The sequence below is a fragment of the Somniosus microcephalus genome, unplaced genomic scaffold (assembly GCF_052327205.1).
Source record: "Somniosus microcephalus isolate GS21.2 unplaced genomic scaffold, FLI_Smic_1.0 unresolved_chr1, whole genome shotgun sequence".
Classification (NCBI taxonomy): Eukaryota; Metazoa; Chordata; class Chondrichthyes; order Squaliformes; family Somniosidae; genus Somniosus; species Somniosus microcephalus.
In genome coordinates, this window is record NW_028225179.1 from 79659585 (window position 1) to 79687202 (window position 27618).

General features: G+C 55.5%; 1 pseudogene across 1 annotated transcript in view; it reads left to right on the top strand.

The window, feature by feature from the left end:
• The first annotated feature begins 12768 nt into the window (after nucleotides 1-12768).
• LOC147095517 (proteasome subunit beta type-9-like) overlaps nucleotides 12769-27618 on the top strand; it is a 90865-nt pseudogene continuing 76015 nt past the window's right edge. Inside the window, exons 1-3 of the transcript XR_015074572.1 lie at nucleotides 12769-12931; nucleotides 14993-15104; nucleotides 18964-19110. The product of XR_015074572.1 is annotated as a proteasome subunit beta type-9-like (transcript). The remainder of the gene's footprint in view (nucleotides 12932-14992; nucleotides 15105-18963; nucleotides 19111-27618) is intronic.

Genomic DNA, 27618 nt, shown 5'->3' on the forward strand with positions numbered 1-27618 from the left:
AGGAGGGGGGGCTGTGAGTGTGAGAGAGAGAGAGGGGGCTGTGAGTGTGAGAGAGAGAGAGGGGGCTGTGAGTGTGAGAGAGAGAGAGAGAGGGGCTGTGAGTGTGAGAGAGAGAGAGAGAGAGGGGGCTGTGAGTGTGAGAGAGAGAGAGAGGGGGGGCTGTGAGTGTGAGAGAGAGAGAGAGGGGGCTGTGAGTGTGAGAGAGAGAGAGAGGGGGCTGTGAGTGTGAGTGAGAGAGAGAGAGGGGGCTGTGAGTGTGAGAGAGAGAGAGAGAGAGGGCTGTGAGTGTGAGAGAGAGAGAGAGAGAGGGCTGTGAGTGTGAGAGAGAGAGAGAGAGGGGGCTGTGAGTGTGAGAGAGAGAGAGAGAGGGGGCTGTGAGTGTGAGAGAGAGAGAGAGAGAGGGGCTGTGAGTGTGTGAGAGAGAGAGAGGGGGCTGTGAGTGTGAGAGAGAGAGAGAGGGGGCTGTGAGTGAGAGAGAGAGAGAGAGGGGGCTGTGAGTGAGAGAGAGAGAGAGAGAGGGGGCTGTGAGTGTGAGAGAGAGAGAGAGGGGGCTGTGAGTGTGAGAGAGAGAGAGAGGGGGCTGTGAGAGAGAGAGAGAGGGGGCTGTGAGTGAGAGAGAGAGAGAGAGGGGGCTGTGAGTGAGAGAGAGAGAGAGAGAGGGGGCTGTGAGTGTGAGAGAGAGAGAGAGGGGGCTGTGAGTGTGAGAGAGAGAGAGAGGGGGCTGTGAGTGTGAGAGAGAGAGAGAGGGGGGTGTGAGAGAGAGAGAGGGGGCTGTGAGTGTGAGAGAGAGAGAGAGGGGGCTGTGAGTGTGAGAGAGAGAGGGGGCTGTGAGTGTGAGAGAGAGAGAGAGGGGGCTGTGAGTGTGAGAGAGAGAGAGAGGGGGCTGTGAGTGAGAGAGAGAGAGAGAGAGGGGGCTGTGAGTGTGAGAGAGAGAGAGAGAGGGGGCTGTGAGTGTGAGAGAGAGAGAGAGAGAGGGGGCTGTGAGTGAGAGAGAGAGAGAGAGAGGGGGCTGTGAGTGAGAGAGAGAGCGAGAGAGAGAGGGGCTGTGAGTGAGAGAGAGAGAGAGAGAGAGGGGCTGTGAGAGAGAGAGAGAGAGAGAGGGGCTGTGAGTGTGAGAGAGAGAGAGAGGGCTGTGAGGGCTGTGAGAGAGAGAGAGAGAGGGGGCTGAGTGAGAGAGAGAGAGAGAGAGAGAGAGAGGGCTGTGAGTGTGAGAGAGAGAGAGAGGGGGCTGTGAGTGTGAGAGAGAGAGAGAGGGGGCTGTGAGTGTGAGAGAGAGAGAGAGGGGGAGGGGGGCTGTGAGTGTGAGAGAGAGAGAGAGAGAAATATTGTATATACCCAACAAATGTCAAATCGATTGACACCTACAGAATGTTGGAAAACTGTACCTTTTTGCAATGTAAGCTTTGGCAATATGGTTCTCTGTAAACTTTCATGCCAATAAAGCATTTGAACTGAACTGAACTGAGAGAGAGAGGGGGCTGTGAGTGTGAGAGAGGGGGCTGTGAGTGTGAGAGAGAGAGAGAGGGGGGGGCTGTGAGTGTGAGAGAGAGAGAGGGGGCTGTGAGTGTGAGAGAGAGAGAGGGGGCTGTGAGTGTGAGAGAGAGAGAGAGAGGGCTGTGAGTGTGAGAGAGAGAGAGAGAGAGGGGGCTGTGAGTGTGAGAGAGAGAGAGAGGGGGGCTGTGAGTGTGAGAGAGAGAGAGAGGGGGCTGTGAGTGTGAGAGAGAGAGAGAGGGGGCTGTGAGTGTGAGTGAGAGAGAGAGAGGGGGCTGTGAGTGTGAGAGAGAGAGAGAGAGAGGGCTGTGAGTGTGAGAGAGAGAGAGAGAGAGGGCTGTGAGTGTGAGAGAGAGAGAGAGAGGGGGCTGTGAGTGTGAGAGAGAGAGAGAGAGGGGGCTGTGAGTGTGAGAGAGAGAGAGAGAGAGGGCTGTGAGTGTGTGAGAGAGAGAGAGGGGGCTGTGAGTGTGAGAGAGAGAGAGAGGGGGCTGTGAGTGAGAGAGAGAGAGAGAGGGGGCTGTGAGTGAGAGAGAGAGAGAGAGAGGGGGCTGTGAGTGTGAGAGAGAGAGAGAGGGGGCTGTGAGTGTGAGAGAGAGAGAGAGGGGGCTGTGAGTGTGAGAGAGAGAGAGAGGGGGGTGTGAGAGAGAGAGAGGGGGCTGTGAGTGTGAGAGAGAGAGAGAGGGGGCTGTGAGTGTGAGAGAGAGAGGGGGCTGTGAGTGTGAGAGAGAGAGAGAGGGGGCTGTGAGTGTGAGAGAGAGAGAGAGGGGGCTGTGAGTGTGAGTGAGAGAGAGAGAGGGGGCTGTGAGTGTGAGAGAGAGAGAGAGAGAGGGCTGTGAGTGTGAGAGAGAGAGAGAGAGAGAGGGCTGTGAGTGTGTGAGAGAGAGAGAGGGGGCTGTGAGTGTGAGAGAGAGAGAGAGAGAGGGGGCTGTGAGTGTGAGAGAGAGAGAGAGAGGGGGCTGTGAGTGTGTGAGAGAGAGAGAGAGGGGGGCTGTGAGTGTGAGAGAGAGAGAGAGAGGGGGCTGTGAGTGTGAGAGAGAGAGAGGGGGCTGTGAGTGTGAGAGAGAGAGAGAGAGAGGGGGCTGTGAGTGTGAGAGAGAGAGAGGGCTGTGAGTGAGAGAGAGAGAGAGGGGGCTGTGAGTGAGAGAGAGCGAGAGGGGGCTGTGAGTGAGAGAGAGAGAGAGAGGGGGCTGTGAGTGTGAGAGAGAGAGAGAGAGAGGGGGCTGTGAGAGTGAGAGAGAGAGAGAGAGAGAGAGGGGACTGTGAGTGTGAGAGAGCGAGAGGGGGCTGTGAGTGAGTGAGAGAGAGAGAGAGAGGGGGCTGTGAGTGAGAGAGAGAGAGACGGGGCTGTGAGTGAGAGAGAGAGAGAGAGAGGGCTGTGAGTGAGAGAGAGAGAGAGAGAGGGGGGCTGTGAGTGTGAGAGAGAGAGAGAGAGGGGGCTGTGAGTGAGAGAGAGAGAGAGGGGGCTGTGAGTGTGAGAGAGAGAGAGAGAGGGCTGTGAGTGTGAGAGAGAGAGAGAGAGAGGGGACTGTGAGTGAGAGAGAGAGAGAGAGAGGGGGCTGTGAGTGTGAGAGAGAGAGAGAGAGAGGGGGCTGTGACTGAGAGAGAGAGAGAGAGGGGGCTGTGAGTGTGAGAGAGGGCTGTGAGTGAGAGAGAGAGAGAGAGAGAGAGAGGGCTGTGAGTGTGAGAGAGAGAGAGGGCTGTGAGTGTGAGAGAGAGAGAGAGGGGGCTGTGAGTGAGAGAGAGAGAGAGAGGGGGCTGTGAGTGTGAGAGAGAGAGAGAGAGGGCTGTGAGTGTGAGAGAGAGAGAGGGGGCTGTGAGTGAGAGAGAGAGAGAGAGGGGGCTGTGAGTGTGAGAGAGAGAGAGAGAGGGCTGTGAGTGAGAGAGAGAGAGAGAGAGGGGGCTGTGAGTGTGAGAGAGAGAGAGAGAGGGGGCTGTGAGTGAGAGAGAGAGAGAGAGGGGGCTGTGAGTGTGAGAGAGAGAGAGAGAGGGCTGTGAGTGTGAGAGAGAGAGAGAGGGCTGTGAGTGTGAGAGAGAGAGAGAGGGGGGCTGTGAGTGAGAGAGAGAGAGAGAGGGCTGTGAGTGAGAGAGAGAGAGAGAGAGGGGGCTGTGAGTGTGAGAGAGAGAGAGAGGGGGCTGTGAGTGTGAGAGAGAGAGAGAGAGGGCTGTGAGTGTGAGAGAGAGAGAGAGGGCTGTGAGTGAGAGAGAGAGAGAGAGGGGGCTGTGAGTGTGAGAGAGAGAGAGAGGGGGCTGTGAGTGAGAGAGAGGGAAGGGGAGAGAGAGAAAGGGAAGGGGAGAGAGAGAAAGGGAAGGGGAGAGAGAGAGAGGGAAGGGGAGAGAGAGAGGGAAGGGGAGAGAGAGACAGACCCTCACCAGGTACAGACTAAGCGACCACCAACTGGAAATTGAAAAAGGCAGATACAAGAAATCCTGGCAGCCTAGAGAGAATAGAATATGCGATCAATGTCTGGCTGGCGAGGTTGAAACAGAAATGCATTTCCTCCTAAAATGCGAAAAATTCAACACATCAAGAAACATATTATTCAACAAGCTAAGCCAAACAACCCCAGATTTCAAGGAATTGGATGATCTGTCAAAATTGAGATTAGTCCTAGGAGAAGGAGACAGACCATACCTTGGGGCTAAATATGTAACAACATGTCACAACCTGAGGACTGTTTAAAAGTAAGACTGTTTAAAATTAATATTGAACGTACCAAATGAAGTAGAAAGACTGTTTAAAATTAATATTGTTTAAAAGTAATATTGTATATACCCAACAAATGTCAAATCGATTGACACCTACAGAATGTTGGAAAACTGTACCTTTTTGCTGTGTAAGCTTTGGCAATATGGTTCTCTGTAAACTTTCATGCCAATAAAGCATTTGAACTGAACTGAACTGAGAGAGAGAGAGAGAGAGGGGGCTGTGAGTGTGAGAGAGAGAGAGAGAGAGAGGGCTGTGAGTGTGAGAGAGAGAGAGAGAGAGAGGGGGCTGTGAGTGTGTGAGAGAGAGAGAGAGGGGGCTGTGAGTGAGAGAGAGAGAGAGAGAGAGGGCTGTGAGTGTGAGAGAGAGAGAGAGGGCTGTGAGTGTGAGAGAGAGAGAGAGGGGGCTGTGAGTGAGAGAGAGAGAGAGGGGGCTGTGAGTGTGAGAGAGAGAGAGAGAGGGCTGTGAGTGAGAGAGAGAGAGGGGGCTGTGAGTGTGAGAGAGAGAGAGAGAGGGCGCTGTGAGTGAGAGAGAGAGAGAGGGGGCTGTGAGTGTGAGAGAGAGAGAGAGGGGGCTGTGAGTGAGAGAGAGAGAGAGAGAGGGCTGTGAGTGTGAGAGAGAGAGAGAGAGAGAGAGAGGGGGCTGTGAGTGTGAGAGAGAGAGAGAGGGGGCTGTGAGAGAGAGAGAGAGAGAGAGGGGGCTGTGAGTGTGAGAGAGAGAGAGAGAGGGGGCTGTGAGTGTGCGAGAGAGAGAGAGGGGGCTGTGAGTGTGAGAGAGAGAGAGAGAGAGAGGGCTGTGAGTGTGAGAGAGAGGGGGCTGTGAGTGTGAGAGAGAGAGAGAGGGGGCTGTGAGTGTGAGAGAGAGAGAGAGAGGGGGCTGTGAGTGTGAGAGAGAGAGGGGGCTGTGAGTGTGTGAGAGAGAGAGAGAGAGGGCTGTGAGTGTGAGAGAGAGAGAGAGAGGGCTGTGAGTGAGAGAGAGAGAGAGGGGGCTGTGAGTGTGAGAGAGAGAGAGAGAGGGCTGTGAGTGAGAGAGAGAGAGAGAGGGGGCTGTGAGTGTGAGAGAGAGAGAGAGAGAGAGGGCTGTGAGTGAGAGAGAGAGGGGGCTGTGAGTGTGTGAGAGAGAGAGAGAGAGGGGGCTGTGAGAGAGAGAGAGAGGGGGCTGTGAGTGTGAGAGAGAGAGAGAGAGGGGGCTGTGAGAGAGAGAGAGAGGGGGCTGTGAGTGTGAGAGAGAGAGAGAGAGAGAGGGCTGTGAGAGAGAGAGAGGGGGCTGTGAGTGTGAGAGAGAGAGAGAGAGAGAGGGCTGTGAGTGTGAGAGAGAGAGAGAGAGAGAGGGGGCTGTGAGTGTGTGAGAGAGAGAGAGAGAGGGGGCTGTGAGAGAGAGAGAGAGGGGGCTGTGAGTGTGAGAGAGAGAGAGAGAGGGCTGTGAGTGTGAGAGAGAGAGAGAGAGAGGGGGCTGTGAGTGAGAGAGAGAGAGAGAGAGAGAGGGGGCTGTGAGAGAGAGAGAGAGGGGGCTGTGAGTGTGAGAGAGAGAGAGAGAGGGGGCTGTGAGTGTGAGAGAGAGAGAGAGGGGGCTGTGAGTGTGAGAGAGAGAGAGAGGGGGCTGTGAGTGTGAGAGAGAGAGAGAGGGGGCTGTGAGTGTGAGAGAGAGAGAGAGGGGGCTGTGAGTGTGAGAGAGAGAGAGAGGGGGGCTGTGAGTGTGAGAGAGAGAGAGAGGGGGCTGTGAGTGTGAGAGAGAGAGAGGGGGCTGTGAGTGAGAGAGAGAGAGAGTTCTGCTGTCTCCCACAGAACAGGGATTACAGCAACAACTAGACCTACTCGACAAATACTGCCAAAATTGGGCTCTAACAGTAAATCTAAAGAAAACCAACATCATGATTTTTCAGAAAAGACCCAGATGTCAGGAAAACAAATACCAGTTTACCCTCAGTGATACCACTATAGGACACACTATGAGCTACACCTACCTTGGTCTAACTATTACAGCATCAGGGAGCTTCAGCATAGCAGTGAATGCACTAAAAGAAAAAGCCCGAAGAGCCCTATATGCAATAAAAAGAAAATTCTACAACATCCAAATCCCAATCAAAATCTGGCTCAAAATTTTTGACAGCATAATCCTGCCCATTGCACTGTACGGTAGTGAAGTATGGGGCCCGCTAAATCACCAAAGCTACACTAAATGGGAAAAACACACAATAGAAGCCCTACATGCAGAATTCTGCCGAAGCATCCTTCGCACCCAAAGAAAAACGCCAACAAATGCATGCAGAGCCGAACTAGGCAGATACCCACTGATAATAAACATCCAAAAACGAGCACTAAACTTCCTAAATCACCTCAAATCTAGCTCCCCAGACACCCTTCATTTCAAAGCCTTTCAGACCCAAGAGCTAAACCCAGAAAAGAGTCCCCTGAGTCAGCTGCTACTGAAACTAAGTACTCAACCGGACCCTGACCAGCCCCAGACCAACACAGCCGTCCAAACACCAATCCGAGCTGAACCAAATCATTAAAAAATGCAAAGAAACCTACCTGGAACATTGGAACAAAATAACCGAAAGCCAAAGCAGATTAGAATGTTACCGGGCCCTAAAAAGAGAATATAAACTGGCAGACTACCTCACGACCATCAGAGACACAAAACAGAGACAGACCCTCACCAGGTACAGACTAAGCGACCACCAACTGGAAATTGAAAAAGGCAGATACAAGAAATCCTGGCAGCCTAGAGAGAATAGAATATGCGATCAATGTCTGGCTGGCGAGGTTGAAACAGAAATGCATTTCCTCCTAAAATGCGAAAAATTCAACACATCAAGAAACATATTATTCAACAAGCTAAGCCAAACAACCCCAGATTTCAAGGAATTGGATGATCTGTCAAAATTGAGATTAGTCCTAGGAGAAGGAGACAGACCATACCTTGGGGCTAAATATGTAACAACATGTCACAACCTGAGGACTGTTTAAAAGTAAGACTGTTTAAAATTAATATTGAACGTACCAAATGAAGTAGAAAGACTGTTTAAAATTAATATTGTTTAAAAGTAATATTGTATATACCCAACAAATGTTGGAAAACTGTACCTTTTTGCAATGTAAGCTTTGGCAATATGGTTCTCTGTAAACTTTCATGCCAATAAAGCATTTGAACTGAACTGAACTGAACTGAACTGAGAGAGGGCTGTGAGTGTGAGAGTGAGAGAGAGAGGGCTGTGAGTGTGAGAGAGAGAGAGAGAGGGGGCTGTGAGTGTGAGAGAGTGAGAGAGGGGGCTGTGAGTGTGCTGTGGGCTCTAACAGTAAATCTAAAGAAAACCAACATCATGATTTTTCAAAAAAGGCCCAGATGTCAGGAAAACAAATACCAGTTTACCCTCAGTGATACCACTATAGGACACACTATGAGCTACACCTACCTTGGTCTAACTATTACAGCATCAGGGAGCTTCAGCATAGCAGTGAATGCACTAAAAGATAAAGCCCGAAGAGCCCTATATGCAGTAAAAAGAAAATTCTACAACATCCAAATTCCAATCAAAATCTGGCTCAAAATATTTGACAGCATAATCCTGCCCATTGCGCTGTACGGTAGTGAAGTATGGGGCCCACTTAATCACCATAGCTACACTAAATGGGAAAAACACACAATAGAAGCCCTACATGCAGAATTTTGCCGAAGCATTCTTCGCACCCAAAGGAAAACACCAACAAATGCATGCAGAGCCGAACTAGGCAGATACCCACTGATAATAAACATCCAAAAACGAGCACTAAACTTCCTAAATCACCTCAAATCTAGCTCCCCAGACACCCTTCATTTTAAGCCCTCCAGACCCAAGAGCTGAACCCAGAAAAGAGTCCCCTGAGTCAGCTGCTACTGAAACTAAGTACTCAGCCGGACCCTGACCAGTCCCAGACCAACACTGCCCTCCAAACACCAATCCGAGTGAACCAAATCATTAAACAATGCAAAGAAACCTACCTGGAACATTGGAACAAAATAACCAAAAGCCAAAGCAGATTAGAATGTTACCGGGCCCTAAAAAGAGAATATAAACTGGCAGACTATCTCTCGACCATCAGAGACACAAAACAGAGACAGACCCTCACCAGGTACAGACTAAGCGACCACCAACTGGAAATTGAAAAAGGAAGATACAAGAAATCCTGGCAGCCTAGAGAGAATAGAATATGTGATCAATGTCTGGCCGGCGAGGTTGAGACAGAGATGCACTTCCTCCTAAAATGCGAAAAATTCAACAAAACAAGAAACATATATTTTGACAAGCTCAGCCAAACAACCCCAGATTTCAAAGAATTGGATGACCTGTCAAAATTAAGATTAGCCCTGGGAGAAGGAGACAGACCATATCTTGGTGCCCAATATGTAACAACATGTCACAACCTGAGGAACAGTGAGGGACTAACGAGCACACCCATAGCACATATAAACATTAAGAATGTTTAAATCAATACCGAATGTACCCAACGACTGTTTAAAAATTAATACTGAATGTACCCAACGAGGGTCAACGACTGTTTAAATTAATATTGTCTGTACCCAACGAAGGTCAAAATTGTTTGACACCTACAGAATGTTGGAAAACTGTACTTTTTGTTATGTAAGCTTTGGCAATATGGTTCCTTGTAAACTTTCATGCCAATAAAGCATTTGAATTGAAATTGAATTGAATTGAGAGAGAGAGAGGGGGCTGTGAGTGTGAGAGAGAGAGAGAGAGAGGGGGCTGTGAGTGTGAGAGAGAGAGAGAGGGGGCTGTGAGTGTGAGAGAGAGAGAGAGGGGGCTGTGAGTGTGAGAGAGAGAGGGGGCTGTGAGTGTGAGAGAGAGAGAGAGAGGGGGCTGTGAGTGAGAGAGAGAGAGAGAGAGAGGGGGCTGTGAGTGAGAGAGAGAGAGAGAGGGGGCTGTGAGTGTGTGAGAGAGAGAGAGGGGGCTGTGAGTGAGAGAGAGCGAGAGAGGGGGCTGTGAGTGAGAGAGAGAGAGAGAGAGGGGGCTGTGAGTGTGAGAGAGAGAGGGGGGCTGTGAGTGTGAGAGAGAGAGAGAGGGGGCTGTGAGAGAGAGAGAGAGAGAGAGAGAGGGGGCTGTGAGTGTGAGAGAGAGAGAGAGAGGGGGCTGTGAGTGTGAGAGAGAGAGAGAGAGGGGGCTGTGAGTGTGAGAGAGAGGGGGCTGTGAGTGTGAGAGAGAGAGAGAGAGGGGGCTGTGAGAGAGAGAGAGAGAGGGGGCTGTGAGTGTGAGAGAGAGAGAGAGAGGGGGCTGTGAGTGTGAGAGAGAGAGAGAGAGGGGGCTGTGAGAGAGAGAGAGAGGGGGGCTGTGAGTGTGAGAGAGAGAGAGAGAGAGAGAGGGGGCTGTGAGAGAGAGAGAGAGAGAGAGAGGGGGCTGTGAGTGTGAGAGAGAGAGGGGGCTGTGAGTGTGAGAGAGAGACGGGGCTGTGAGTGAGAGAGAGAGAGAGGGGGGGCTGTGAGTGAGAGAGAGAGAGAGGGGGGGCTGTGAGTGAGAGAGAGCGAGAGAGGGGGCTGTGAGTGTGAGAGAGAGAGAGAGGGGGCTGTGAGTGAGAGAGAGAGAGAGAGAGAGAGAGAGAGGGGGCTGTGAGTGTGAGAGAGGGGGCTGTGAGTGAGAGAGAGCGAGAGAGGGGGCTGTGAGTGTGAGAGAGAGAGAGAGGGGGCTGTGAGTGAGAGAGAGAGAGAGGGGGGGCTGTGAGTGAGAGAGAGAGAGAGAGAGAGAGAGGGGGGGCTGTGAGTGTGTGAGAGAGAGAGAGGGGGCTGTGAGTGAGAGAGAGCGAGAGGGGGCTGTGAGTGTGAGAGAGAGAGGGGGCTGTGAGTGAGAGAGAGAGAGAGAGAGAGGGGGCTGTGAGTGTGAGAGAGAGAGGGGGCTGTGAGTGTGTGAGAGAGAGAGGGGGGGCTGTGAGTGTGAGAGAGAGAGAGAGAGGGGGAGCTGTGAGTGAGAGAGAGGGGGCTGTGAGTGTGAGAGAGAGCGAGAGGGGGCTGTGAGTGTGAGAGAGAGAGAGAGAGGGGGCTGTGAGAGAGAGAGAGAGAGGGGGCTGTGAGTGTGAGAGAGAGCGAGAGAGGGGGCTGTGAGTGTGAGAGAGAGAGAGAGGGGGCTGTGAGTGAGAGAGAGAGAGAGGGGGCTGTGAGTGTGTGTGAGAGAGAGGGGGCTGTGAGTGTGTGAGAGAGAGAGAGGGGGCTGTGAGTGTGAGAGAGAGAGAGGGGGCTGTGAGTGAGAGAGAGACGGGGCTGTGAGTGTGAGGCCTGAATTCAGAAATTTGAATGACGACCAAAAACTCCCATACCTACTAGGGGAAGAGAGAAACTGTGTAACACTAGCGGCACACTATGTTACAGCTTGCCATAAACAGAGGGACAACCAGTAAACCTAAGAAAGGAGTATATATAAATTATGCGAATGTATATTTATACACTCAGGGATATATCTGTTTATACACTGTATGAATAGATCTGCGTTTATGTGTTCAACCATAAATGTATTTTGATGCTTTGGCAACATAAGATGTACCTTATCATGCCAATAAAGCGATTTGAATTAAAATTGAATTGAATTGAGTGTGGCGTGTCCATTTAGAAAATACTCTGATCGATCTTTCTTAGGTCCACAGCAGTTGGCCTCACACTTTCCCACATTGAACTCCATCTGCCACAGACGGATATATTGACCCTGGAGGGGGGCGGTAGCGCAGTTTCACCAGAATGATACCGGGGCTAAAAGGGTTCAACTACGAGGACAGGCTGCATAGACTAGGCTTGTAAAATAACAGAAAATGCTGGAAACACTCAGCAGGCCAGGCAGCATCAGTGGAGAGAGAAACAGACTTGAACCCACAACCTTCTGACTCGGAGTGCAGTTTTGGTCGCCTTATCTGAGGAAGGATGTTCTTGCCATGGAAGGAGTGCAGCGAAGATTCACCAGGCTGATACCTGGGATGGCAGGAATGACGTATGAGGAGAGATTGGGTCGATTTGGCTTATACTCGCTGGAGTTTCGAAGAATGAGAGGGGATCTCATTGAAACTTATAAAATTCTAACAGGACTAGACAGACTAGATGCTGGAAGGATGTTCCCGATGGCAGGGGAGTCCAGAACCAGGGGTCACAGTCTAAAGATAAGGGGTAAGCCATTTAGGACAGAGATGAGGAGGAATTTCTTCACCCAGAGAGCGGTGAACCTGTGGAATTCTCTACCACAGAAGGCCGTTGAGGCCAATTCATTAAATATATTCAAGAAGGAATTGGATATATTTCTTAAGGCTAAAGGTATCAAGGGATATGGGGAGAAGGCAGGGACAGGGTACTGAATTTGGATGATCAGCCATGATCTCATTGAATGGCGAGCAGGCTCGAGGGGCCGAATGGCCTACTCCTGCTCCTATCTTCCATGTTTCTATGTTTCTAGGCGAGAGAGGCAGGGACAGGTTACTGAATTTGGATGATCAGCCATGATCTCACAGAATACACAGAATACACAGAATTCCCACAGTGCAGATAGAGGCCATTTCGGCCCATCGAGCCTGCACCGACACATATCCCACCCTATCCCTGTAACCCCACGTATTTAATCCCCTAACACTAAGGGTCAATTTAACATAGCCAAATCAACCTAACCCGCACATCTCATTGAATGGCGGAGCAGGCTCGAGGGGCCGAATGGCCTACTCCTGCTCCTATCTTCTATGTTTCTAGGCGAGAGAGGCAGGGACAGGGTACTGAGTTTGGATGATCAGCCATGATCTCATTGAATAGCGGAGCGGGCTCGAGGGGCCGAATGGCCGACTCCTGCTCCTATCTTCCATGTTTCTATGTTTCTCGGCGAGTGTGCTCCCCACTGAGCTACAGCTGACACTGACAAGATGATCAAAGGATTTGATCGGGTAGATCGAGAGAAACTATTTCCTCTTGTGGGAGAGCCCAGAACCTTCAAATTAGAGCTCCGTTCAGGAGTGATGTCAGGAAGCACTTCTTCACACAAAGGGCAGTGGAAATCTGGAACTCACTCCCCCAAAAGGCTGTTGAAAATGGGGATCAATTGAAAATGTCAAAACAGTGATTGCTAGATTTTTGTTATATAAGGGTATTAAGGGTTTCAGAACCAAGGGTAGATGGAGGTAAGGTACAGATCAGCCATGATCTATTTGAATGGCGGAGTGGGCTCAAGGGGCTGAATGGCCTCCTCCTGTTGCTATGTAAGAAGGGGCCTTTCCTTTATTGTGCCTGTATTAGATGGAGCACAAGTGTGTTTCAAACCAAATGCACTTTGGCCTGGGATCTCCGCTTTGGGCATAATCAGCGGTCCGGGTGGCCAAAAGTCCACGAGTTTTGAAAAGTATTTTTTTCTCCCTCAAGTTTCCGATCAAACTCATTTGCATATCGCCGTAAAATCTGCCATGAACCAGCGCAATCGGGCAGCGTTTTAGAATGTCATTTTTTTAAAGAAAAATTTTGCTTTAAAAATATTCCTTGATATATTTTTGAGTGGTGCAGTTTGATTAATACAGCTGAGCATGGGTTTATCTATATATTCTCTCTAGGACTCTAAATGTTTCTTTAAAATGTTAATCCTTTTACAGCCAGTGAAATTTCTTAAACCGTACATTGAGGGTGATGAAGGAGTACAGATCAAAATGCATCATGGAACAACCACTATGGCTTTCAAGTTTCAACATGGAGTCATGGTTGCCGTGGACTCCAGAGCATCAGCAGGCTCCTACATCAGTAAGTAGTCAATTGTAGCATGGCTCCATGGTAGCACACTCCCCTCTGAGTCCGAGCATCGTGGGTTCAATCTCTACTCTAGACGTGAGCACATAATCTAGATCAGAGGTTTACAAACTTGTTTTGCTGAGCCCTCCCATCGGAGATTCATTGGCCAATCACGCCTTGCCTTTTCTAATAGTCAGGAGGTGCCACAGAAATGCCTTTCACTTTTCCCGCTGCATCCTGGCACACCAGAGGAGGGGCATTATAGGGCACAGGGCGGGATGTGTGAATCCCCATCCTGGCACACCAGAGGAGGGGCATTATAGGGCACAGGGCGGGATGTGTGAATCCCCATCCTGTCACACCAGAGGAGGGGCGTTATAGGGCACAGGGCGGGGTGTGTGAATCCCCATCCTGGCACACCAGAGGAGGGGCATTATAGGGCACAGGGCGGGATGTGTGAATCCCCATCCTGTCACACCAGAGGAGGGGTGTTATAGGGCACAGGGCGGGATGTGTGAATCCCCATCCTGGCACACCAGAGGAGGGGCATTATAGGGCACAGGGCGGGATGTGTGAATCCCCATCCTGGCACACCAGAGGAGGGGCATTATAGGGCACAGGGCGGGATGTGTGAATCCCCATCCATTTCTAACTGAGGAACTGCAGAACTTGACATTTTAGCATATCTTCCAATAAGAAAACTATATACAATATTGTGAAACGGAGCCTTCATGTTAGATTTAAAAAGCACACCTATTAATGCTGACAATCCACACCTTAGGATCATGATTCCATGTCTGTCTGAGCTAGGTGGGCATTCCCTTGCTTTCTGTTGCTGTATCGTGGCTGCACAGTGACACTTCAGATATACAACATATTACTAAAAATCTCACCGGAGATTTATCCACATTACAATGTCTCTTTTTACCAAAACTGTAAAGTAAATATCGATATTAATCTAAATTTGAATACCAAGCAGCTCCATTCCTTTCATTATACAAGTTATGGAGTTAAAATAATCTACACATTTGTGAGCAAGTTATGAATATAATAATTATCCATGTTTCCATTACAAGACTGATTGAGAAGGCAAACAAAGGAATATATAGCAGCTTTCAAAAACATTCTCTTAAACTAATATGTTAGGTTTCATGCAGGATAATATACCACACTGATGCGTGCACAGATATCACATCCCCATAGACACAGAGACACACATACATGACACACACAGGTACACACATAATCATAGAATGGTACAGCACAGACGGAGGCCATTCGGTCCATCATTTCTGTGCTGGCTCTTTGAAAGAGCTATCCAATTAGTCCCACTCCCCTGCTCTTTCCCCATAGATGCGCACACATTTGCGTACACACACAGAGACAGACGCACAGACACGCATGTACGAAACACACGGACACGTATACAGACACGTTCGCGCACACAGACAGACATGTAAGCACAGACACAGGTATAGATATGTACACACACACAAACACACACAGGCACATGCACAGACACGTACACGCAGGTATGCACACAGACACATATGCGCGCACACACACAGACAGACATGTACGCACAGACACAGGTACAGACATGTAAACACACAGACATGCACGCAGGTGCACGCACAGACATGTACGCACACACACATACTCACAGACACAGGTACAGACATGTACACACACAGGCACACGCACAAACACGTACGCACGCAGGTATGCACACACAGACACGTGCGCACACGGACATGTACGCAAAGACTCAGGTACAGACATGTACGCACAGACAGACACGTACGCACACACAGGCGCACGCACAGACACGTACACACGCACACGCAGGTATGCACACATATGCACTCACACATAGACATGTACACACACAGACATGCACACACACCCAGTCACGTACGCACACACACCCAGACACGTGTACACAGAGACGCGCACAAACACACACGTGCACATGCACACATATGGACACGCACACACAGACACACATACACAGGCATAGTCATTCACAGCACCTATAGCATGATAAAAATATAATTGTTCTCTTTTGTTTAGGCACCCAGGCATGTAAGAAGGTGATTGAGATAAACCCCTACCTGCTGGGTACAATGTCTGGCAGTGCTGCGGACTGTGTCTACTGGGAGCGAATGTTGGCCAAACAGTGCAGGTGAACAATATCAGTAGAACATGGTGCACCTTGCGATTATTGGGGAATATGATGGCAGGGGGATGGGATACAGAGGGGAGCTGAAATAGGGGGGGATGTGCTGCCAATTATAGAGAAAAAAACAAGTCAGCTTGGTAGACAGGGCAAATATATAAGGGCAAGGCTGGATGGCATCTATTTTAATGCAAGGAGTCTTGCAAATAAGGTGGATGAACTGAAGGTGTTGATAAACACATGGGCGTATGATATTGTTGCTATCACGGAGACATGGTTGAGGGAAGGGCAAGACTGGCAGCTCAATATTCCGGGGTACAGAATCTTCAGGCGAGACAGAGGGGGAGGTATAAGAGGAGGGGGTGTCGCAATATTAATTAAGGAGTCAATTACTGCAGTAAGGAGGGATGATATATTAGCAGGGTCCTCTAATGAGGCCATATGGGTGGAGCTTAAAAACAAAAAGGGGGCAAGCACTTTGCTGGGAGTGTACTATAGGCCTCCAAACAGCCAGGGGGAGATAGAGGAACAGATATGTAGGCAAATCTCAGAGAAATGTGCAAATAATAGGGTAATAATAATGGGGGATTTCAACTTCCCCAATATTAACTGGGATAGTCAGAGTGTGAAAGGCTCAGAGGGTGTAGAATTCTTAAAGTGCATCCAGGAGAGCTTTTTGAGCCAGCATGTAGAAAGTCCTACAAGAGAGGGGGCGGTACTGGACCTAATTCTAGGGAATGTGGCCGGCCAAGTGGAAAAAGTGCTAGTAGGTGAGCACTTTGGTGATAGTGACCATAATATGGTAAGATTTAAGGTGGTCATGGAAAAGGACAGGGATGGGCCGGAAATAAAGGTTCTAAATTGGGGGAAGGCCGATTTTAATAGGATAAGGCAGGATCTGGCCAAAATGGACTGGGATCAGCTACTTGTAGGAAAATCCGCATCGGAGCAATGGGAGGCTTTCAGAAGGGAGATTGAGATCATACAATGGCAACATGTTCCCGTAAAGGTCAAGGGTGGTTCCAAAAACCACAGGGAACCTTGGATGTCAGGGGATATACGAGAATGGATTAGGAAAAAAAGGAGGGCTTTTGGTAGATACAAAAGGCTAAAGACGGAGGAAGCCCTAGAGGAGTACAAAAAGTGCAGGGGGATACTTAAAAAATAAATTAGGAGATCAAGGAGGGGCCATGAAATAACACTGGCGAGCAAAATAAAGGAAAATCCGAAGATGTTTTATAAGTATATTAAGGGTAAGAGGATAACTAGGGAAAAAATAGGGCCCATTAGGGACAAAAGTGGCAATCTGTGTGTGGAGCCGGAAGATGTAGGAGGGGTTCTAAATGAATTTTTTGCATCTGTTTTCACTATGGAGAGGGACGATGTAGACATAGAAATAGGGCGGGGGGACTGTGATATGCTCGAACACATTAACATCGAGAGGGAGGAGGTATTGGTGGTTTTAGCAGGCCTAAAAATGGATAAATCCCCAGGCCCGGATGAAATGTATCCCAGGCTGCTGTGTGAGGCAAAGGAAGAGATTGCGGGGGCTCTAACACATATATTCAGGACCTCTCTGGCCACAGGGGATGTGCCAGAGGACTGGAGAACCGCTAATGTAGTACCATTATTCAAGAAGGGTAGTAGGGAAAAACCGGGGAACTACAGGCCAGTGAGCCTAACATCAGTGGTAGGAAAATTATTGGAAAAAATCCTGAGGGACAAAATTTGTCTCCACTTGGAGAGGCAAGGATTAATCAGGGATAGTCAACATGGCTTTGTCAAGGGAAGATCATGTCTGACTAATTTGATTGAATTTTTTGAGGGGGTGACTAGGTGTGTGGATGAGGGTAACGCAGTGGATGTGGGTAACGCAGTGGATGTGGTATACATGGATTTCAGTAAGGCCTTCGATAAAGTCCCGCACAGGAGACTGGTCAAGAAGGTAAGAGCCCATGGAATCCAGGGTGCCTTGGCACATTGGATACAAAACTGGCTTAGTGGCAGAAGGCAGAGGGTGATGGTCGAAGGTTGTTTTTGTGACTGGAAGCCTGTGGCCAGTGGGGTACCACAGGGATCGGTGCTGGGTCCCTTGCTGTTTGTGGTCTACATTAATGACTTGGATATGAATGTAAAGGGTATGATCAGTAAGTTCGCGGATGATACAAAAATTGGTAGGGTGGTAAATAGCGAGGAGGGTAGCCTCAGTCTGCAGGATGATATAGATGGGTTGGTCAGATGGGCGGAACAGTGGCAAATGGAATTTAACCCGGAAAAGTGCGAGGTGATGCACTTTGGGGGGACTAACAAGGCAAAGGAATACACAATGGCCTAGAAATTCAGTTGGCGCCGCGCCAGGGCTTTAGCGCCGGAAATTTAGCGCCGGCGCTGAGTCCCCCTGCGCGCGCCAAAAATTCAGTAGCGCCGCGCCCAAACGGCTGCCGGCGCTACAGGAGGGTGCGGCAGGCTGGGGAAGTGCAGGCCTCCTCCTTCAGTTAAGGAGGAGCTGCCTGCACCCGCCCGCTGGCCGTTCAAATCTTGAAAAAAATGAGCCCGGCACCTCGGAGAAGTGCCGGGCTCGCAGGCCAGACGCATCTGTTCCGCAGGGGGGGGTGGAGGAGTCCGGGGAGGGAGGTGCGGGCAGGCGGCCGGCGGGAAAGCGGCCGGCCGCCGCGCGACCTTAATGCGCTGGCGCTAACTCGCGTAGGACTCTGCTGAAACATCGTTAGTTGCGGCTGCCACGGGCGAGGCGGCCGCAACTCAATTTCGGCGTTGGGGCCCGTCACCACGGCAACCGGGACGCTGCGCACACCGATGACGTCATCGGTGCCGGCGCAGCGCAACCGGTCTAACGCCGATGGCAGGGCCCCACTGAATTTACAAACCGGCCATAACTCCGGCGCTAGGCCCTCTAGCGCCTCAAATGGGGCGCTAACCCTACTGAATTTTCAGCCCAATGAATGGAAAGACCCTAGGCAAGACGGAGGGTCAGAGGGATCTGGGTGTGCAAGTACACAGATCCCTGAAGGCGGCGGAACAGGTGGATAAGGTGGTAAAAAAGGCATATGGGATACTTGCCTTCATTAGCCGAGGCATAGAATATAAGAGCAAGGAGGTTATGATGGAGCTGTATAAAACATTGGTTAGGCCACAGCTGGAATACTGTGTGCAGTTCTGGTCGCCACACTACAGGAAGGATGTGATCGCGTTAGAGAGGGTGCAGAGGAGGTTCACCAGGATGTTACCAGGGCTGGAGCGCTTCAGCTATGAAGAGAGACTGGGCAGATTGGGTTTGTTTTCCTTGGAGCAGAGGAGGCTGAGGGGGGACATGATTGAGGTGTACAAAATTATGAGGGGCATAGATAGGATGGATACTGAGGAGCTTTTTCCCTTAGTGGAGGGGTCAATAACTAGGGGGCATAGATTCAAGGTAAAGGGCGGGAGGTTTAGAGGGGATTTGAGAAAGAACTTTTTCACCCAGAGGGTGGTTGGAGTCTGGAACTCACTGCCTGAGAGGGTTGTGGAGGCAGAAACCCTCACAACATTTAAGAAGCATTTGGATGTGCACTTGAAATGCCATAGCATACAAGGCTACGGGCCAAATGCTGGAATATGGGATTAGATTAGACAGGGCCTGATGGCCGGCGCGGACACGATGGGCCGAAGGGCCTCTATCCGTGCTGTATTACTCTATGACTCTATGATAGAGTTCAAGGCACAGAATGATACTGCTACTTTAAATTGTTTTAATTATTAATTCATGATTAAATATAAAGTTACTTTGCAGCAATTAAATCAGATTAATGTCTCCAGTACATTTCATTGCCTTGTTTTGCAAGAATTTTCTGATGGTTATATTTTATAGGATATACAAATTACGGAACAAGGAACGCATCTCAGTGTCTGCTGCCTCGAAGCTATTGGCTAACATGGTTTCTGAGTATAAAGGCATGGGGCTGTCGATGGGCACCATGATCTGCGGCTGGGATAAAAAGGTGTGTGAGGAGGCAGGGTGTGGGGGGCAGGGGGCAGGGAGCGAGGGGGGCAGGGAGCAGGGTGGCAAGAGAGGGAGCAAGGGAGACAAGGAGCGAGGGCAGCAGGGAGTGGGGTGGCAAGAGAGGGAGCGAGGGGGGCAGGGAGCGGGGTGGCAAGAGAGGGTGCGAGGGGGAAAAGGAGCGAGGGCGGCAGGGAGCGGGGTGGCAAGAGAGGGAGCGAGGGGGGCAGGGAGCGGGGTGGCAAGAGGGTGCGAGGGGGAAAAGGGTGCGGGGGGGGCGAGAGAGGGTGCAAGAGGGGTACAAGGGTACGGGAGGGAGGGCGAGAGGGGGTGCAAGAGGGGGACAAGGGTACGGGAGGGAGGGCGAGAGAGGGTGCAAGAGGGGGACAAGGGTACGGGAGGGAGGGCGAGAGAGGGTGCAAGAGGGGGACAAGGGTACGGGAGGGAGGGCGAGAGAGGGTGCAAGAGGGGGACAAGGGTACGGAGGGAGGGCGAGAGAGGGAGTGCAAGAGGGGGACAAGGGTACGGGAGGGAGGGCGAGAGGGGGTGCAAGAGGGGGACAAGGGTACGGGAGGGAGGGCGAGAGGGGGTGCAAGAGGGGGACAAGGGTACGGGAAGGAGGGCGAGAGAGGGTGCAAGAGGGGGACAAGGGTACGGGAGGGAGGGCGAGAGAGGGTGCAAGAGGGGGACAAGGGTACGGGAGGGAGGGCGAGAGGGGGTGCAAGAGGGGGACAAGGGTACGGGAGGGAGGGCGAGAGGGTGCAAGAGGGGGACAAGGGTACGGGAGGGAGGGCGAAAGGGGGTGCAAGAGGGGGACAAGGGTACGGAGGGAGGGTGAGAGGGAGTGCAAGAGGGGGACAAGGGTACGGGAGGGAGGGCGAGAGGGGATGCAAGAGGGGGACAAGGGTACGGGAGGGAGGGCGAGAGAGGGTGCAAGAGGGGGACAAGGGTACGGGAGGGAGGGCGAGAGGGGGACAAGGGTACGGGAGGGAGGGCGAGAGGGGGTGCAAGAGGGGGACAAGTGTACGGGAGGGAGGGCGAGAGAGGGTGCAAGAAGGGGACAAGGGTACGGGAGGGAGGGCGAGAGGGGGTGCAAGAGGGGGACAAGGGTACGGGAGGGAGGGCGAGAGGGTGCAAGAGAGGGACAAGGGTACGGGAGGGAGGGCGAGAGGGGGTGCAAGAGGGGGACAAGGGTACGGGAGGGAGGGCGAGAGAAGGTGCAAGAGGGGGACAAGGGTACGGGAGGGAGGGCGAGATAGGGTGCAAGAGGGGGACAAGGGTACGGGAGGGAGGGCGAGAGAGGGTGCAAGAGGGGGACAAGGGTACGAGAGGGAAGGCGAGAGAGGGTGCAAGAGGGGGACAAGGGTACGGCAGGGAGGGCGAGAGGGGGTGCAAGGGGGACAAGGGGGGGACAAGGGTACGGGAGGGAGGGCGAGAGGGGGTGCAAGAGGGGGACAAGGGTACGGGAGGGAGGGCGAGAGAGGGTGCAAGAGGGGGACAAGGGTACGAGAGGGAAGGCGAGAGAGGGTGCAAGAGGGGGACAAGGGTACGGGAGGGAGGGCGAGAGGGGGTGCAAGGGGGGGACAAGGGTACGGGAGGGAGGGCGAGAGGGGGTGCAAGAGGGGGACAAGTGTACGGGAGGGAGGGCGAGAGGGGGTGCAAGAGGGGGACAAGGGTACGGGAGGGAGGGCGAGAGGGGGTGTAAGAGGGGGACAAGGGTACGGGAGGGAGGGCGAGAGGGTGCAAGAGAGGGACAAGGGTACGGGAGGGAGGGCGAGAGGGGGTGCAAGAGGGGGACAAGGGTACGGGAGGGAAGGCGAGAGAAGGTGCAAGAGGGGGACAAGGGTACGGGAGGGAGGGCGAGAGAGGGTGCAAGAGGGGGACAAGGGTACTGGAGGGAGGGCGAGAGAGGGTGCAAGAGGGAGACAAGGGTACGAGAGGGAAGGCGAGAGAGGGTGCAAGAGGGGGACAAGGGTACGGGAGGGAGGGCGAGAGGGGGTGCAAGAGGGGGACAAGGGTACGGGAGGGAGGGCAAGAGGGGGACAAGGGTACGGGAGGGAGGGCGAGAGGGGGACAAGGGGACGGGAGGGAGGGCGAGAGAGGGTGCAAGAGGGGGACAAGGGTACGGGAGGGAGGGCGAGAGAGGGTGCAAGAGGGGGACAAGGGTACGAGAGGGAAGGCGAGAGAGGGTGCAAGAGGGGGACAAGGGTACGGGAGGGAGGGCGAGAGGGGGTGCAAGAGGGGGACAAGGGTACGGGAGGGAGGGCGAGAGGGGGTGCAAGAGGGGGACAAGCGTACGGGAGGGAGGGCGAGAGAGGGTGCAAGGGGGGACAAGGGTACGGGAGGGAGGGCGAGAGAGGATGCAAGAGGGGGACAAGGGTACGGGAGGGAGGGCGAGAGAGGGTGCAAGAGGGGGACAAGGGTGCAAGAGGGGGACAAGGGTACGGGAGGGAGGGCGAGAGGGGGTGCAAGAGGGGGACAAGGGTACGGGAGGGAGGGCGAGAGAGGTTGCAAGAGGGGGAGAAGGGTACGGGAGGGAGGGCGAGAGGGGGTGCAAGAGGGGGACAAGGGTACGGGAGGGAGGGCGAGAGGGGGTGCAAGAGGAGGACAAGGGTACGGGAGGGAGGGCGAGAGGGGGTGCAAGAGGGGGACAAGGGTACGGGAGGGAGGGCGAGAGAGGGTGCAAGAGGGGGACAAGGGTACGGGAGGGAGGGCGAGAGAGGGTGCAAGAGGGGGACAAGGGTACGGGAGGGAGGGCGAGAGAGGGTGCAAGAGGGGGACAAGGGTACGGAGGGAGGGCGAGAGAGGGAGTGCAAGAGGGGGACAAGGGTACGGGAGGGAGGGCGAGAGGGGGTGCAAGAGGGGGACAAGGGTACGGGAGGGAGGGCGAAAGGGGGTGCAAGAGGGGGACAAGGGTACGGGAAGGAGGGCGAGAGAGGGTGCAAGAGGGGGACAAGGGTACGGGAGGGAGGGCGAGAGAGGGTGCAAGAGGGGGACAAGGGTACGGGAGGGAGGGCGAGAGGGGGTGCAAGAGGGGGACAAGGGTACGGGAGGGAGGGCGAGAGGGTGCAAGAGGGGGACAAGGGTACGGGAGGGAGGGCGAAAGGGGGTGCAAGAGGGGGACAAGGGTACGGAGGGAGGGTGAGAGGGAGTGCAAGAGGGGGACAAGGGTACGGGAGGGAGGGCGAGAGGGGATGCAAGAGGGGGACAAGGGTACGGGAGGGAGGGCGAGAGAGGGTGCAAGAGGGGGACAAGGGTACGGGAGGGAGGGCGAGAGAGGGTGCAAGAGGGGGACAAGGGTACGGGAGGGAGGGCGAGAGGGGGACAAGGGTACGGGAGGGAGGGCGAGAGGGGGTGCAAGAGGGGGACAAGTGTACGGGAGGGAGGGCGAGAGAAGGTGCAGGAGGGGGACAAGGGTACGAGAGGGAAGGCGAGAGAGGGTGCAAGAGGGGGACAAGGGTACGGCAGGGAGGGCGAGAGGGGGTGCAAGGGGGACAAGGGGGGGACAAGGGTACGGGAGGGAGGGCGAGAGGGGGTGCAAGAGGGGGACAAGGGTACGGGAGGGAGGGCGAGAGAGGGTGCAAGAGGGGGACAAGGGTACGAGAGGGAAGGCGAGAGAGGGTGCAAGAGGGGGACAAGGGTACGGGAGGGAGGGCGAGAGGGGGTGCAAGGGGGACAAGGGGGGGACAAGGGTACGGGAGGGAGGGCGAGAGGGGGACAAGGGTACGGGAGGGAGGGCGAGAGAGGGTGCAAGAGGGGGACAAGGGTACGGGAGGGAGGGCGAGAGGGGGTGCAAGGGGGGGACAAGGGTACGGGAGGGAGGGCGAGAGAGGATGCAAGAGGGGGACAAGGGTACGGGAGGGAGGGTGAGAGAGGGTGCAAGAGGGGGACAAGGGTGCAAGAGGGGGACAAGGGTACGGGAGGGAGGGCGAGAGGGTGCAAGAGGGGGACAAGGGTACGGGAGGGAGGGCGAGAGAGGGTGCAAGGGGGGACAAGGGTACGGGAGGGAGGGCGAGAGAGGGTGCAAGAGGGGGACAAGGGTACGGGAGGGAGGGCGAGAGAGGGTGCAAGAGGGGGACAAGGGTACGAGAGGGAAGGCGAGAGAGGGTGCAAGAGGGGGACAAGGGTACGGGAGGGAGGGCGAGAGGGGGTGCAAGGGGGGGACAAGGGTACGGGAGGGAGGGCGAGAGGGGGGGACAAGGGTACGGGAGGGAGGGCGAGAGGGGGTGCAAGAGGGGGACAAGGGTACGGGAGTGAGGGCGAGAGAGGGTGCAAGGGGGGACAAGGGTACGGGAGGGAGGGCGAGAGAGGATGCAAGAGGGGGACAAGGGTACGGGAGGGAGGGCGAGAGAGGGTGCAAGAGGGGGACAAGGGTGCAAGAGGGGGACAAGGGTACGGGAGGGAGGGCGAGAGGGTGCAAGAGGGGGACAAGAGTACGGGAGGGAGGGCGAGAGGGGGTGCAAGAGGGGGACAAGTGTACGGGAGGGAGGGCGAGAGGGGGTGCAAGAGGGGGACAATGGTACGGGAGGGACGGCGAGAGGGGGTGCAAGAGGGGGACAAGGGTACGGGAGGGAGGGCGAGAGGGGGTGCAAGAGGGGGACAAGGGTACGGGAGGGAGGGCGAGAGGGGGTGCAAGAGGGGGACAAGGGTACGGGAGGGAGGGCGAGAGGGGGTGCAAGAGGGGGACAAGTGTACGGGAGGGAGGGCGAGAGAGGTTGCAAGAGGGGGACAAGGGTACGGGAGGGAGGGGGACAAGGGTACGGGAGGGAGGGCGAGAGGGGGTGCAAGAGGGGGACAAGAGTACGGGAGGGAGGGCGAGAGGGGGTGCAAGAGGGGGACAAGGGTACGGGAGGGAGGGCGAGAGAGGGCGCAAGAGGGGGACAAGGGTACGGGAGGGAGGGCGAGAGGGTGCAAGAGGGGGACAAAGGTACGGGAGGGAGGGCGAGAGAGGGTGCAAGAGGGGGACAAGGGTAAGTGAGGGAGGGCGAGAGGGGGTGCAAGAGGAGGACAAGGGTACGGGAGGGAGGGCGAGAGGGGGTGCAAGAGGGGGACAAGGGTACGGGAGGGAGGGCAAGAGGGGGTGCAAGAGGGGGACAAGGGTACGGGAGGGAGGGCGAGAGAGGGTGCAAGAGGGGGACAATGGTACGGGAGGGAGGGCGAGAGGGGGTGCAAGAGGGGGACAAGGGTACGGGAGGGAGGGAGGGCGAGAGGGGGTGCAAGAGGAGGACAAGGGTACGGGAGGGAGGGCGAGAGGGTGCAAGAGGGGGACAAGGGTACGGGAGGGAGGGCGAGAGGGTGCAAGAGGGGGACAAGGGTACGGGAGGGAGGGCGAGAGGGGGTGCAAGAGGGGGACAAGGGTACGGGAATGAGGGCGAGAGAGGGTGCAAGAGGGGGACAAGGGTACGGGAGGGAGGGCGAGAGGGGGTGCAAGAGGTGGACAAGGGTACGGGAGGGAGGGCGAGAGAGGGTGCAAGAGGGGGACAAGGGTACGGGAGGGAGGGCGAGAGAGGGTGCAAGAGGGGGACAAGGGTACGGGAGGGAGGGCGAGAGGGGGTGCAAGAGGGGGACAAGGGTACGGGAGGGAGGCGAGGGGGGTGCAAGAGGGGGACAAGGGTACGGGAGGGAGGGCGAGAGGGTGCAAGAGGGGGACAAGGGTACGGGAGGGAGGGCGAGAGAGGGTGCAAGAGGGAGACAAGGGTACGGGAGGGAGGGCGAGAGAGGGTGCAAGAGGGAGACAAGGGTACGGGAGGGAGGGCGAGAGAGGGTGCAAGAGGGGGACAAGGGTACGGGAGGGAGGGCGAGAGGGGGTGCAAGAGGGGGACAAGGGTACGGGAGGGAGGGCGAGAGGGGGTGCAAGAGGGGGACAAGGGTACGGGAGGGAGGGCGAGAGGGGGACAAGGGTACGGGAGGGAGGGCGAGAGGGGGTGCAAGAGGGGGACAAGGGTACGGGAGGGAGGGCGAGAGAGGGTGCAAGAGGGGGACAAGGGTACGGGAGGGAGGGCGAGAGGGGGTGCAAGAGGGGGACAAGGGTACGGGAGGGAGGGCGAGAGGGGGTGCAAGAGGGGGACAAGGGTACGGGAGGGAGGGCGAGAGGGTGCAAGAGAGGGACAAGGGTACGGGAGGAAGGGCGAGAGGGGGTGCAAGAGGGGGACAAGGGTACGGGAGGGAAGGCGAGAGAAGGTGCAAGAGGGGGACAAGGGTACGGGAGGGAGGGCGAGAGAGGGTGCAAGAGGGGGACAAGGGTACTGGAGGGAGGGCGAGAGAGGGTGCAAGAGGGAGACAAGGGTACGAGAGGGAAGGCGAGAGAGGGTGCAAGAGGGGGACAAGGGTACGGGAGGGAGGGCGAGAGGGGGTGCAAGAGGGGGACAAGGGTACGGGAGGGAGGGCGAGAGGGGGATAAGGGTACGGGAGGGAGGGCGAGAGGGGGACAAGGGGACGGGAGGGAGGGCGAGAGAGGGTGCAAGAGGGGGACAAGGGTACGGGAGGGAGGGCGAGAGAGGGTGCAAGAGGGGGACAAGGGTACGAGAGGGAAGGCGAGAGAGGGTGCAAGAGGGGGACAAGGGTACGGGAGGGAGGGCGAGAGGGGGTGCAAGAGGGGGACAAGGGTACGGGAGGGAGGGCGAGAGGGGGTGCAAGAGGGGGACAAGCGTACGGGAGGGAGGGCGAGAGAGGGTGCAAGGGGGGACAAGGGTACGGGAGGGAGGGCGAGAGAGGATGCAAGAGGGGGACAAGGGTACGGGAGGGAGGGCGAGAGAGGGTGCAAGAGGGGGACAAGTGTGCAAGAGGGGGACAAGGGTACGGGAGGGAGGGCGAGAGGGGGTGCAAGAGGGGGACAAGGGTACGGGAGGGAGGGCGAGAGAGGTTGCAAGAGGGGGAGAAGGGTACGGGAGGGAGGGCGAGAGGGGGTGCAAGAGGGGGACAAGGGTACGGGAGGGAGGGCGAGAGGGGGTGCAAGAGGAGGACAAGGGTACGGGAGGGAGGGCGAGAGCGGGTGCAAGAGGGGGACAAGGGTACGGGAGGGAGGGCCAGAGAGGGTGCAAGAGGGGGACAAGGGTACGGGAGGGAGGTCGAGAGGGTGCAAGAGAGGGACAAGGGTACGGGAGGGAGGGCGAGAGGGTGCAAGAGGGGGACAAGGGTACGAGAGGGAGGGCGAGAGGGGGTGCAAGAGGGGGACAAGGGTACGGGAGGGAGGGCGAGAGGGGGTGCAAGAGGGGGACAAGGGTACGGGAGGGAGGGCGAGAGGGTGCAAGAGGGGGACAAGGCTACGGGAGGGAGGGCGAGAGGGGGTGCAAGAGGGGGACAAGGGTACGGGAATGAGGGCGAGAGAGGGTGCAAGAGGGGGACAAGGGTACGGGAGGGAGGGCGAGAGGGGGTGCAAGAGGTGGACAAGGGTACGGGAGGGAGGGCGAGAGAGGGTGCAAGAGGGGGACAAGGGTACGGGAGGGAGGGCGAGAGGGGGTGCAAGGGGGGGACAAGGGTACGGGAGGGAGGGCGAGAGAGGATGCAAGAGGGGGACAAGGGTACGGGAGGGAGGGCGAGAGAGGGTGCAAGAGGGGGACAAGGGTGCAAGAGGGGGACAAGGGTACGGGAGGGAGGGCGAGAGGGTGCAAGAGGGGGACAAGGGTACGGGAGGGAGGGCGAGAGAGGGTGCAAGGGGGGACAAGGGTACGGGAGGGAGGGCGAGAGAGGGTGCAAGAGGGGGACAAGGGTACGGGAGGGAGGGCGAGAGAGGGTGCAAGAGGGGGACAAGGGTACGAGAGGGAAGGCGAGAGAGGGTGCAAGAGGGGGACAAGGGTACGGGAGGGAGGGCGAGAGGGGGTGCAAGGGGGGGACAAGGGTACGGGAGGGAGGGCGAGAGGGGGGGACAAGGGTACGGGAGGGAGGGCGAGAGGGGGTGCAAGAGGGGGACAAGGGTACGGGAGTGAGGGCGAGAGAGGGTGCAAGGGGGGACAAGGGTACGGGAGGGAGGGCGAGAGGGGGTGCAAGAGGGGGACAAGGGTACGGGAGGGAGGGCGAGAGAGGGTGCAAGAGGGGGACAAGGGTACGGGAGGGAGGGCGAGAGGGTGCAAGAGGGGGACAACGGTACGGGAGGGAGGGCGAGAGAGGGTGCAAGAGGGGGACAAGCGTACGGGAGGGAGGGCAAGAGGGGGTGCAAGAGGGGGACAAGGGTACGGGAGGGAGGGAGGGCGAGAGGGGGTGCAAGAGGAGGACAAGGGTACGGGAGGGAGGGCGAGAGGGGGTGCAAGAGGGGGACAAGGGTAATGGAGGGAGGGCAAGAGGGGTTGCAAGAGGGGGACAAGGGTACGGGAGGGAGGGCGAGAGGGGGTGCAAGAGGGGGACAAGGGTACGGGAGGGAGGGCGAGAGTGGGTGCAAGAGGGGGACAAGGGTACATGAGGGAGGGCGAGAGGGGGTGCAAGAGGGGGACAAGGGTACGGGAGGGAGGGCGAGAGAGGGTGCAAGAGGGGGACAAGGGTACGGGAGGGAGGGCGAGAGGGGGTGCAAGAGGGGGACAAGGGTACGGGAGG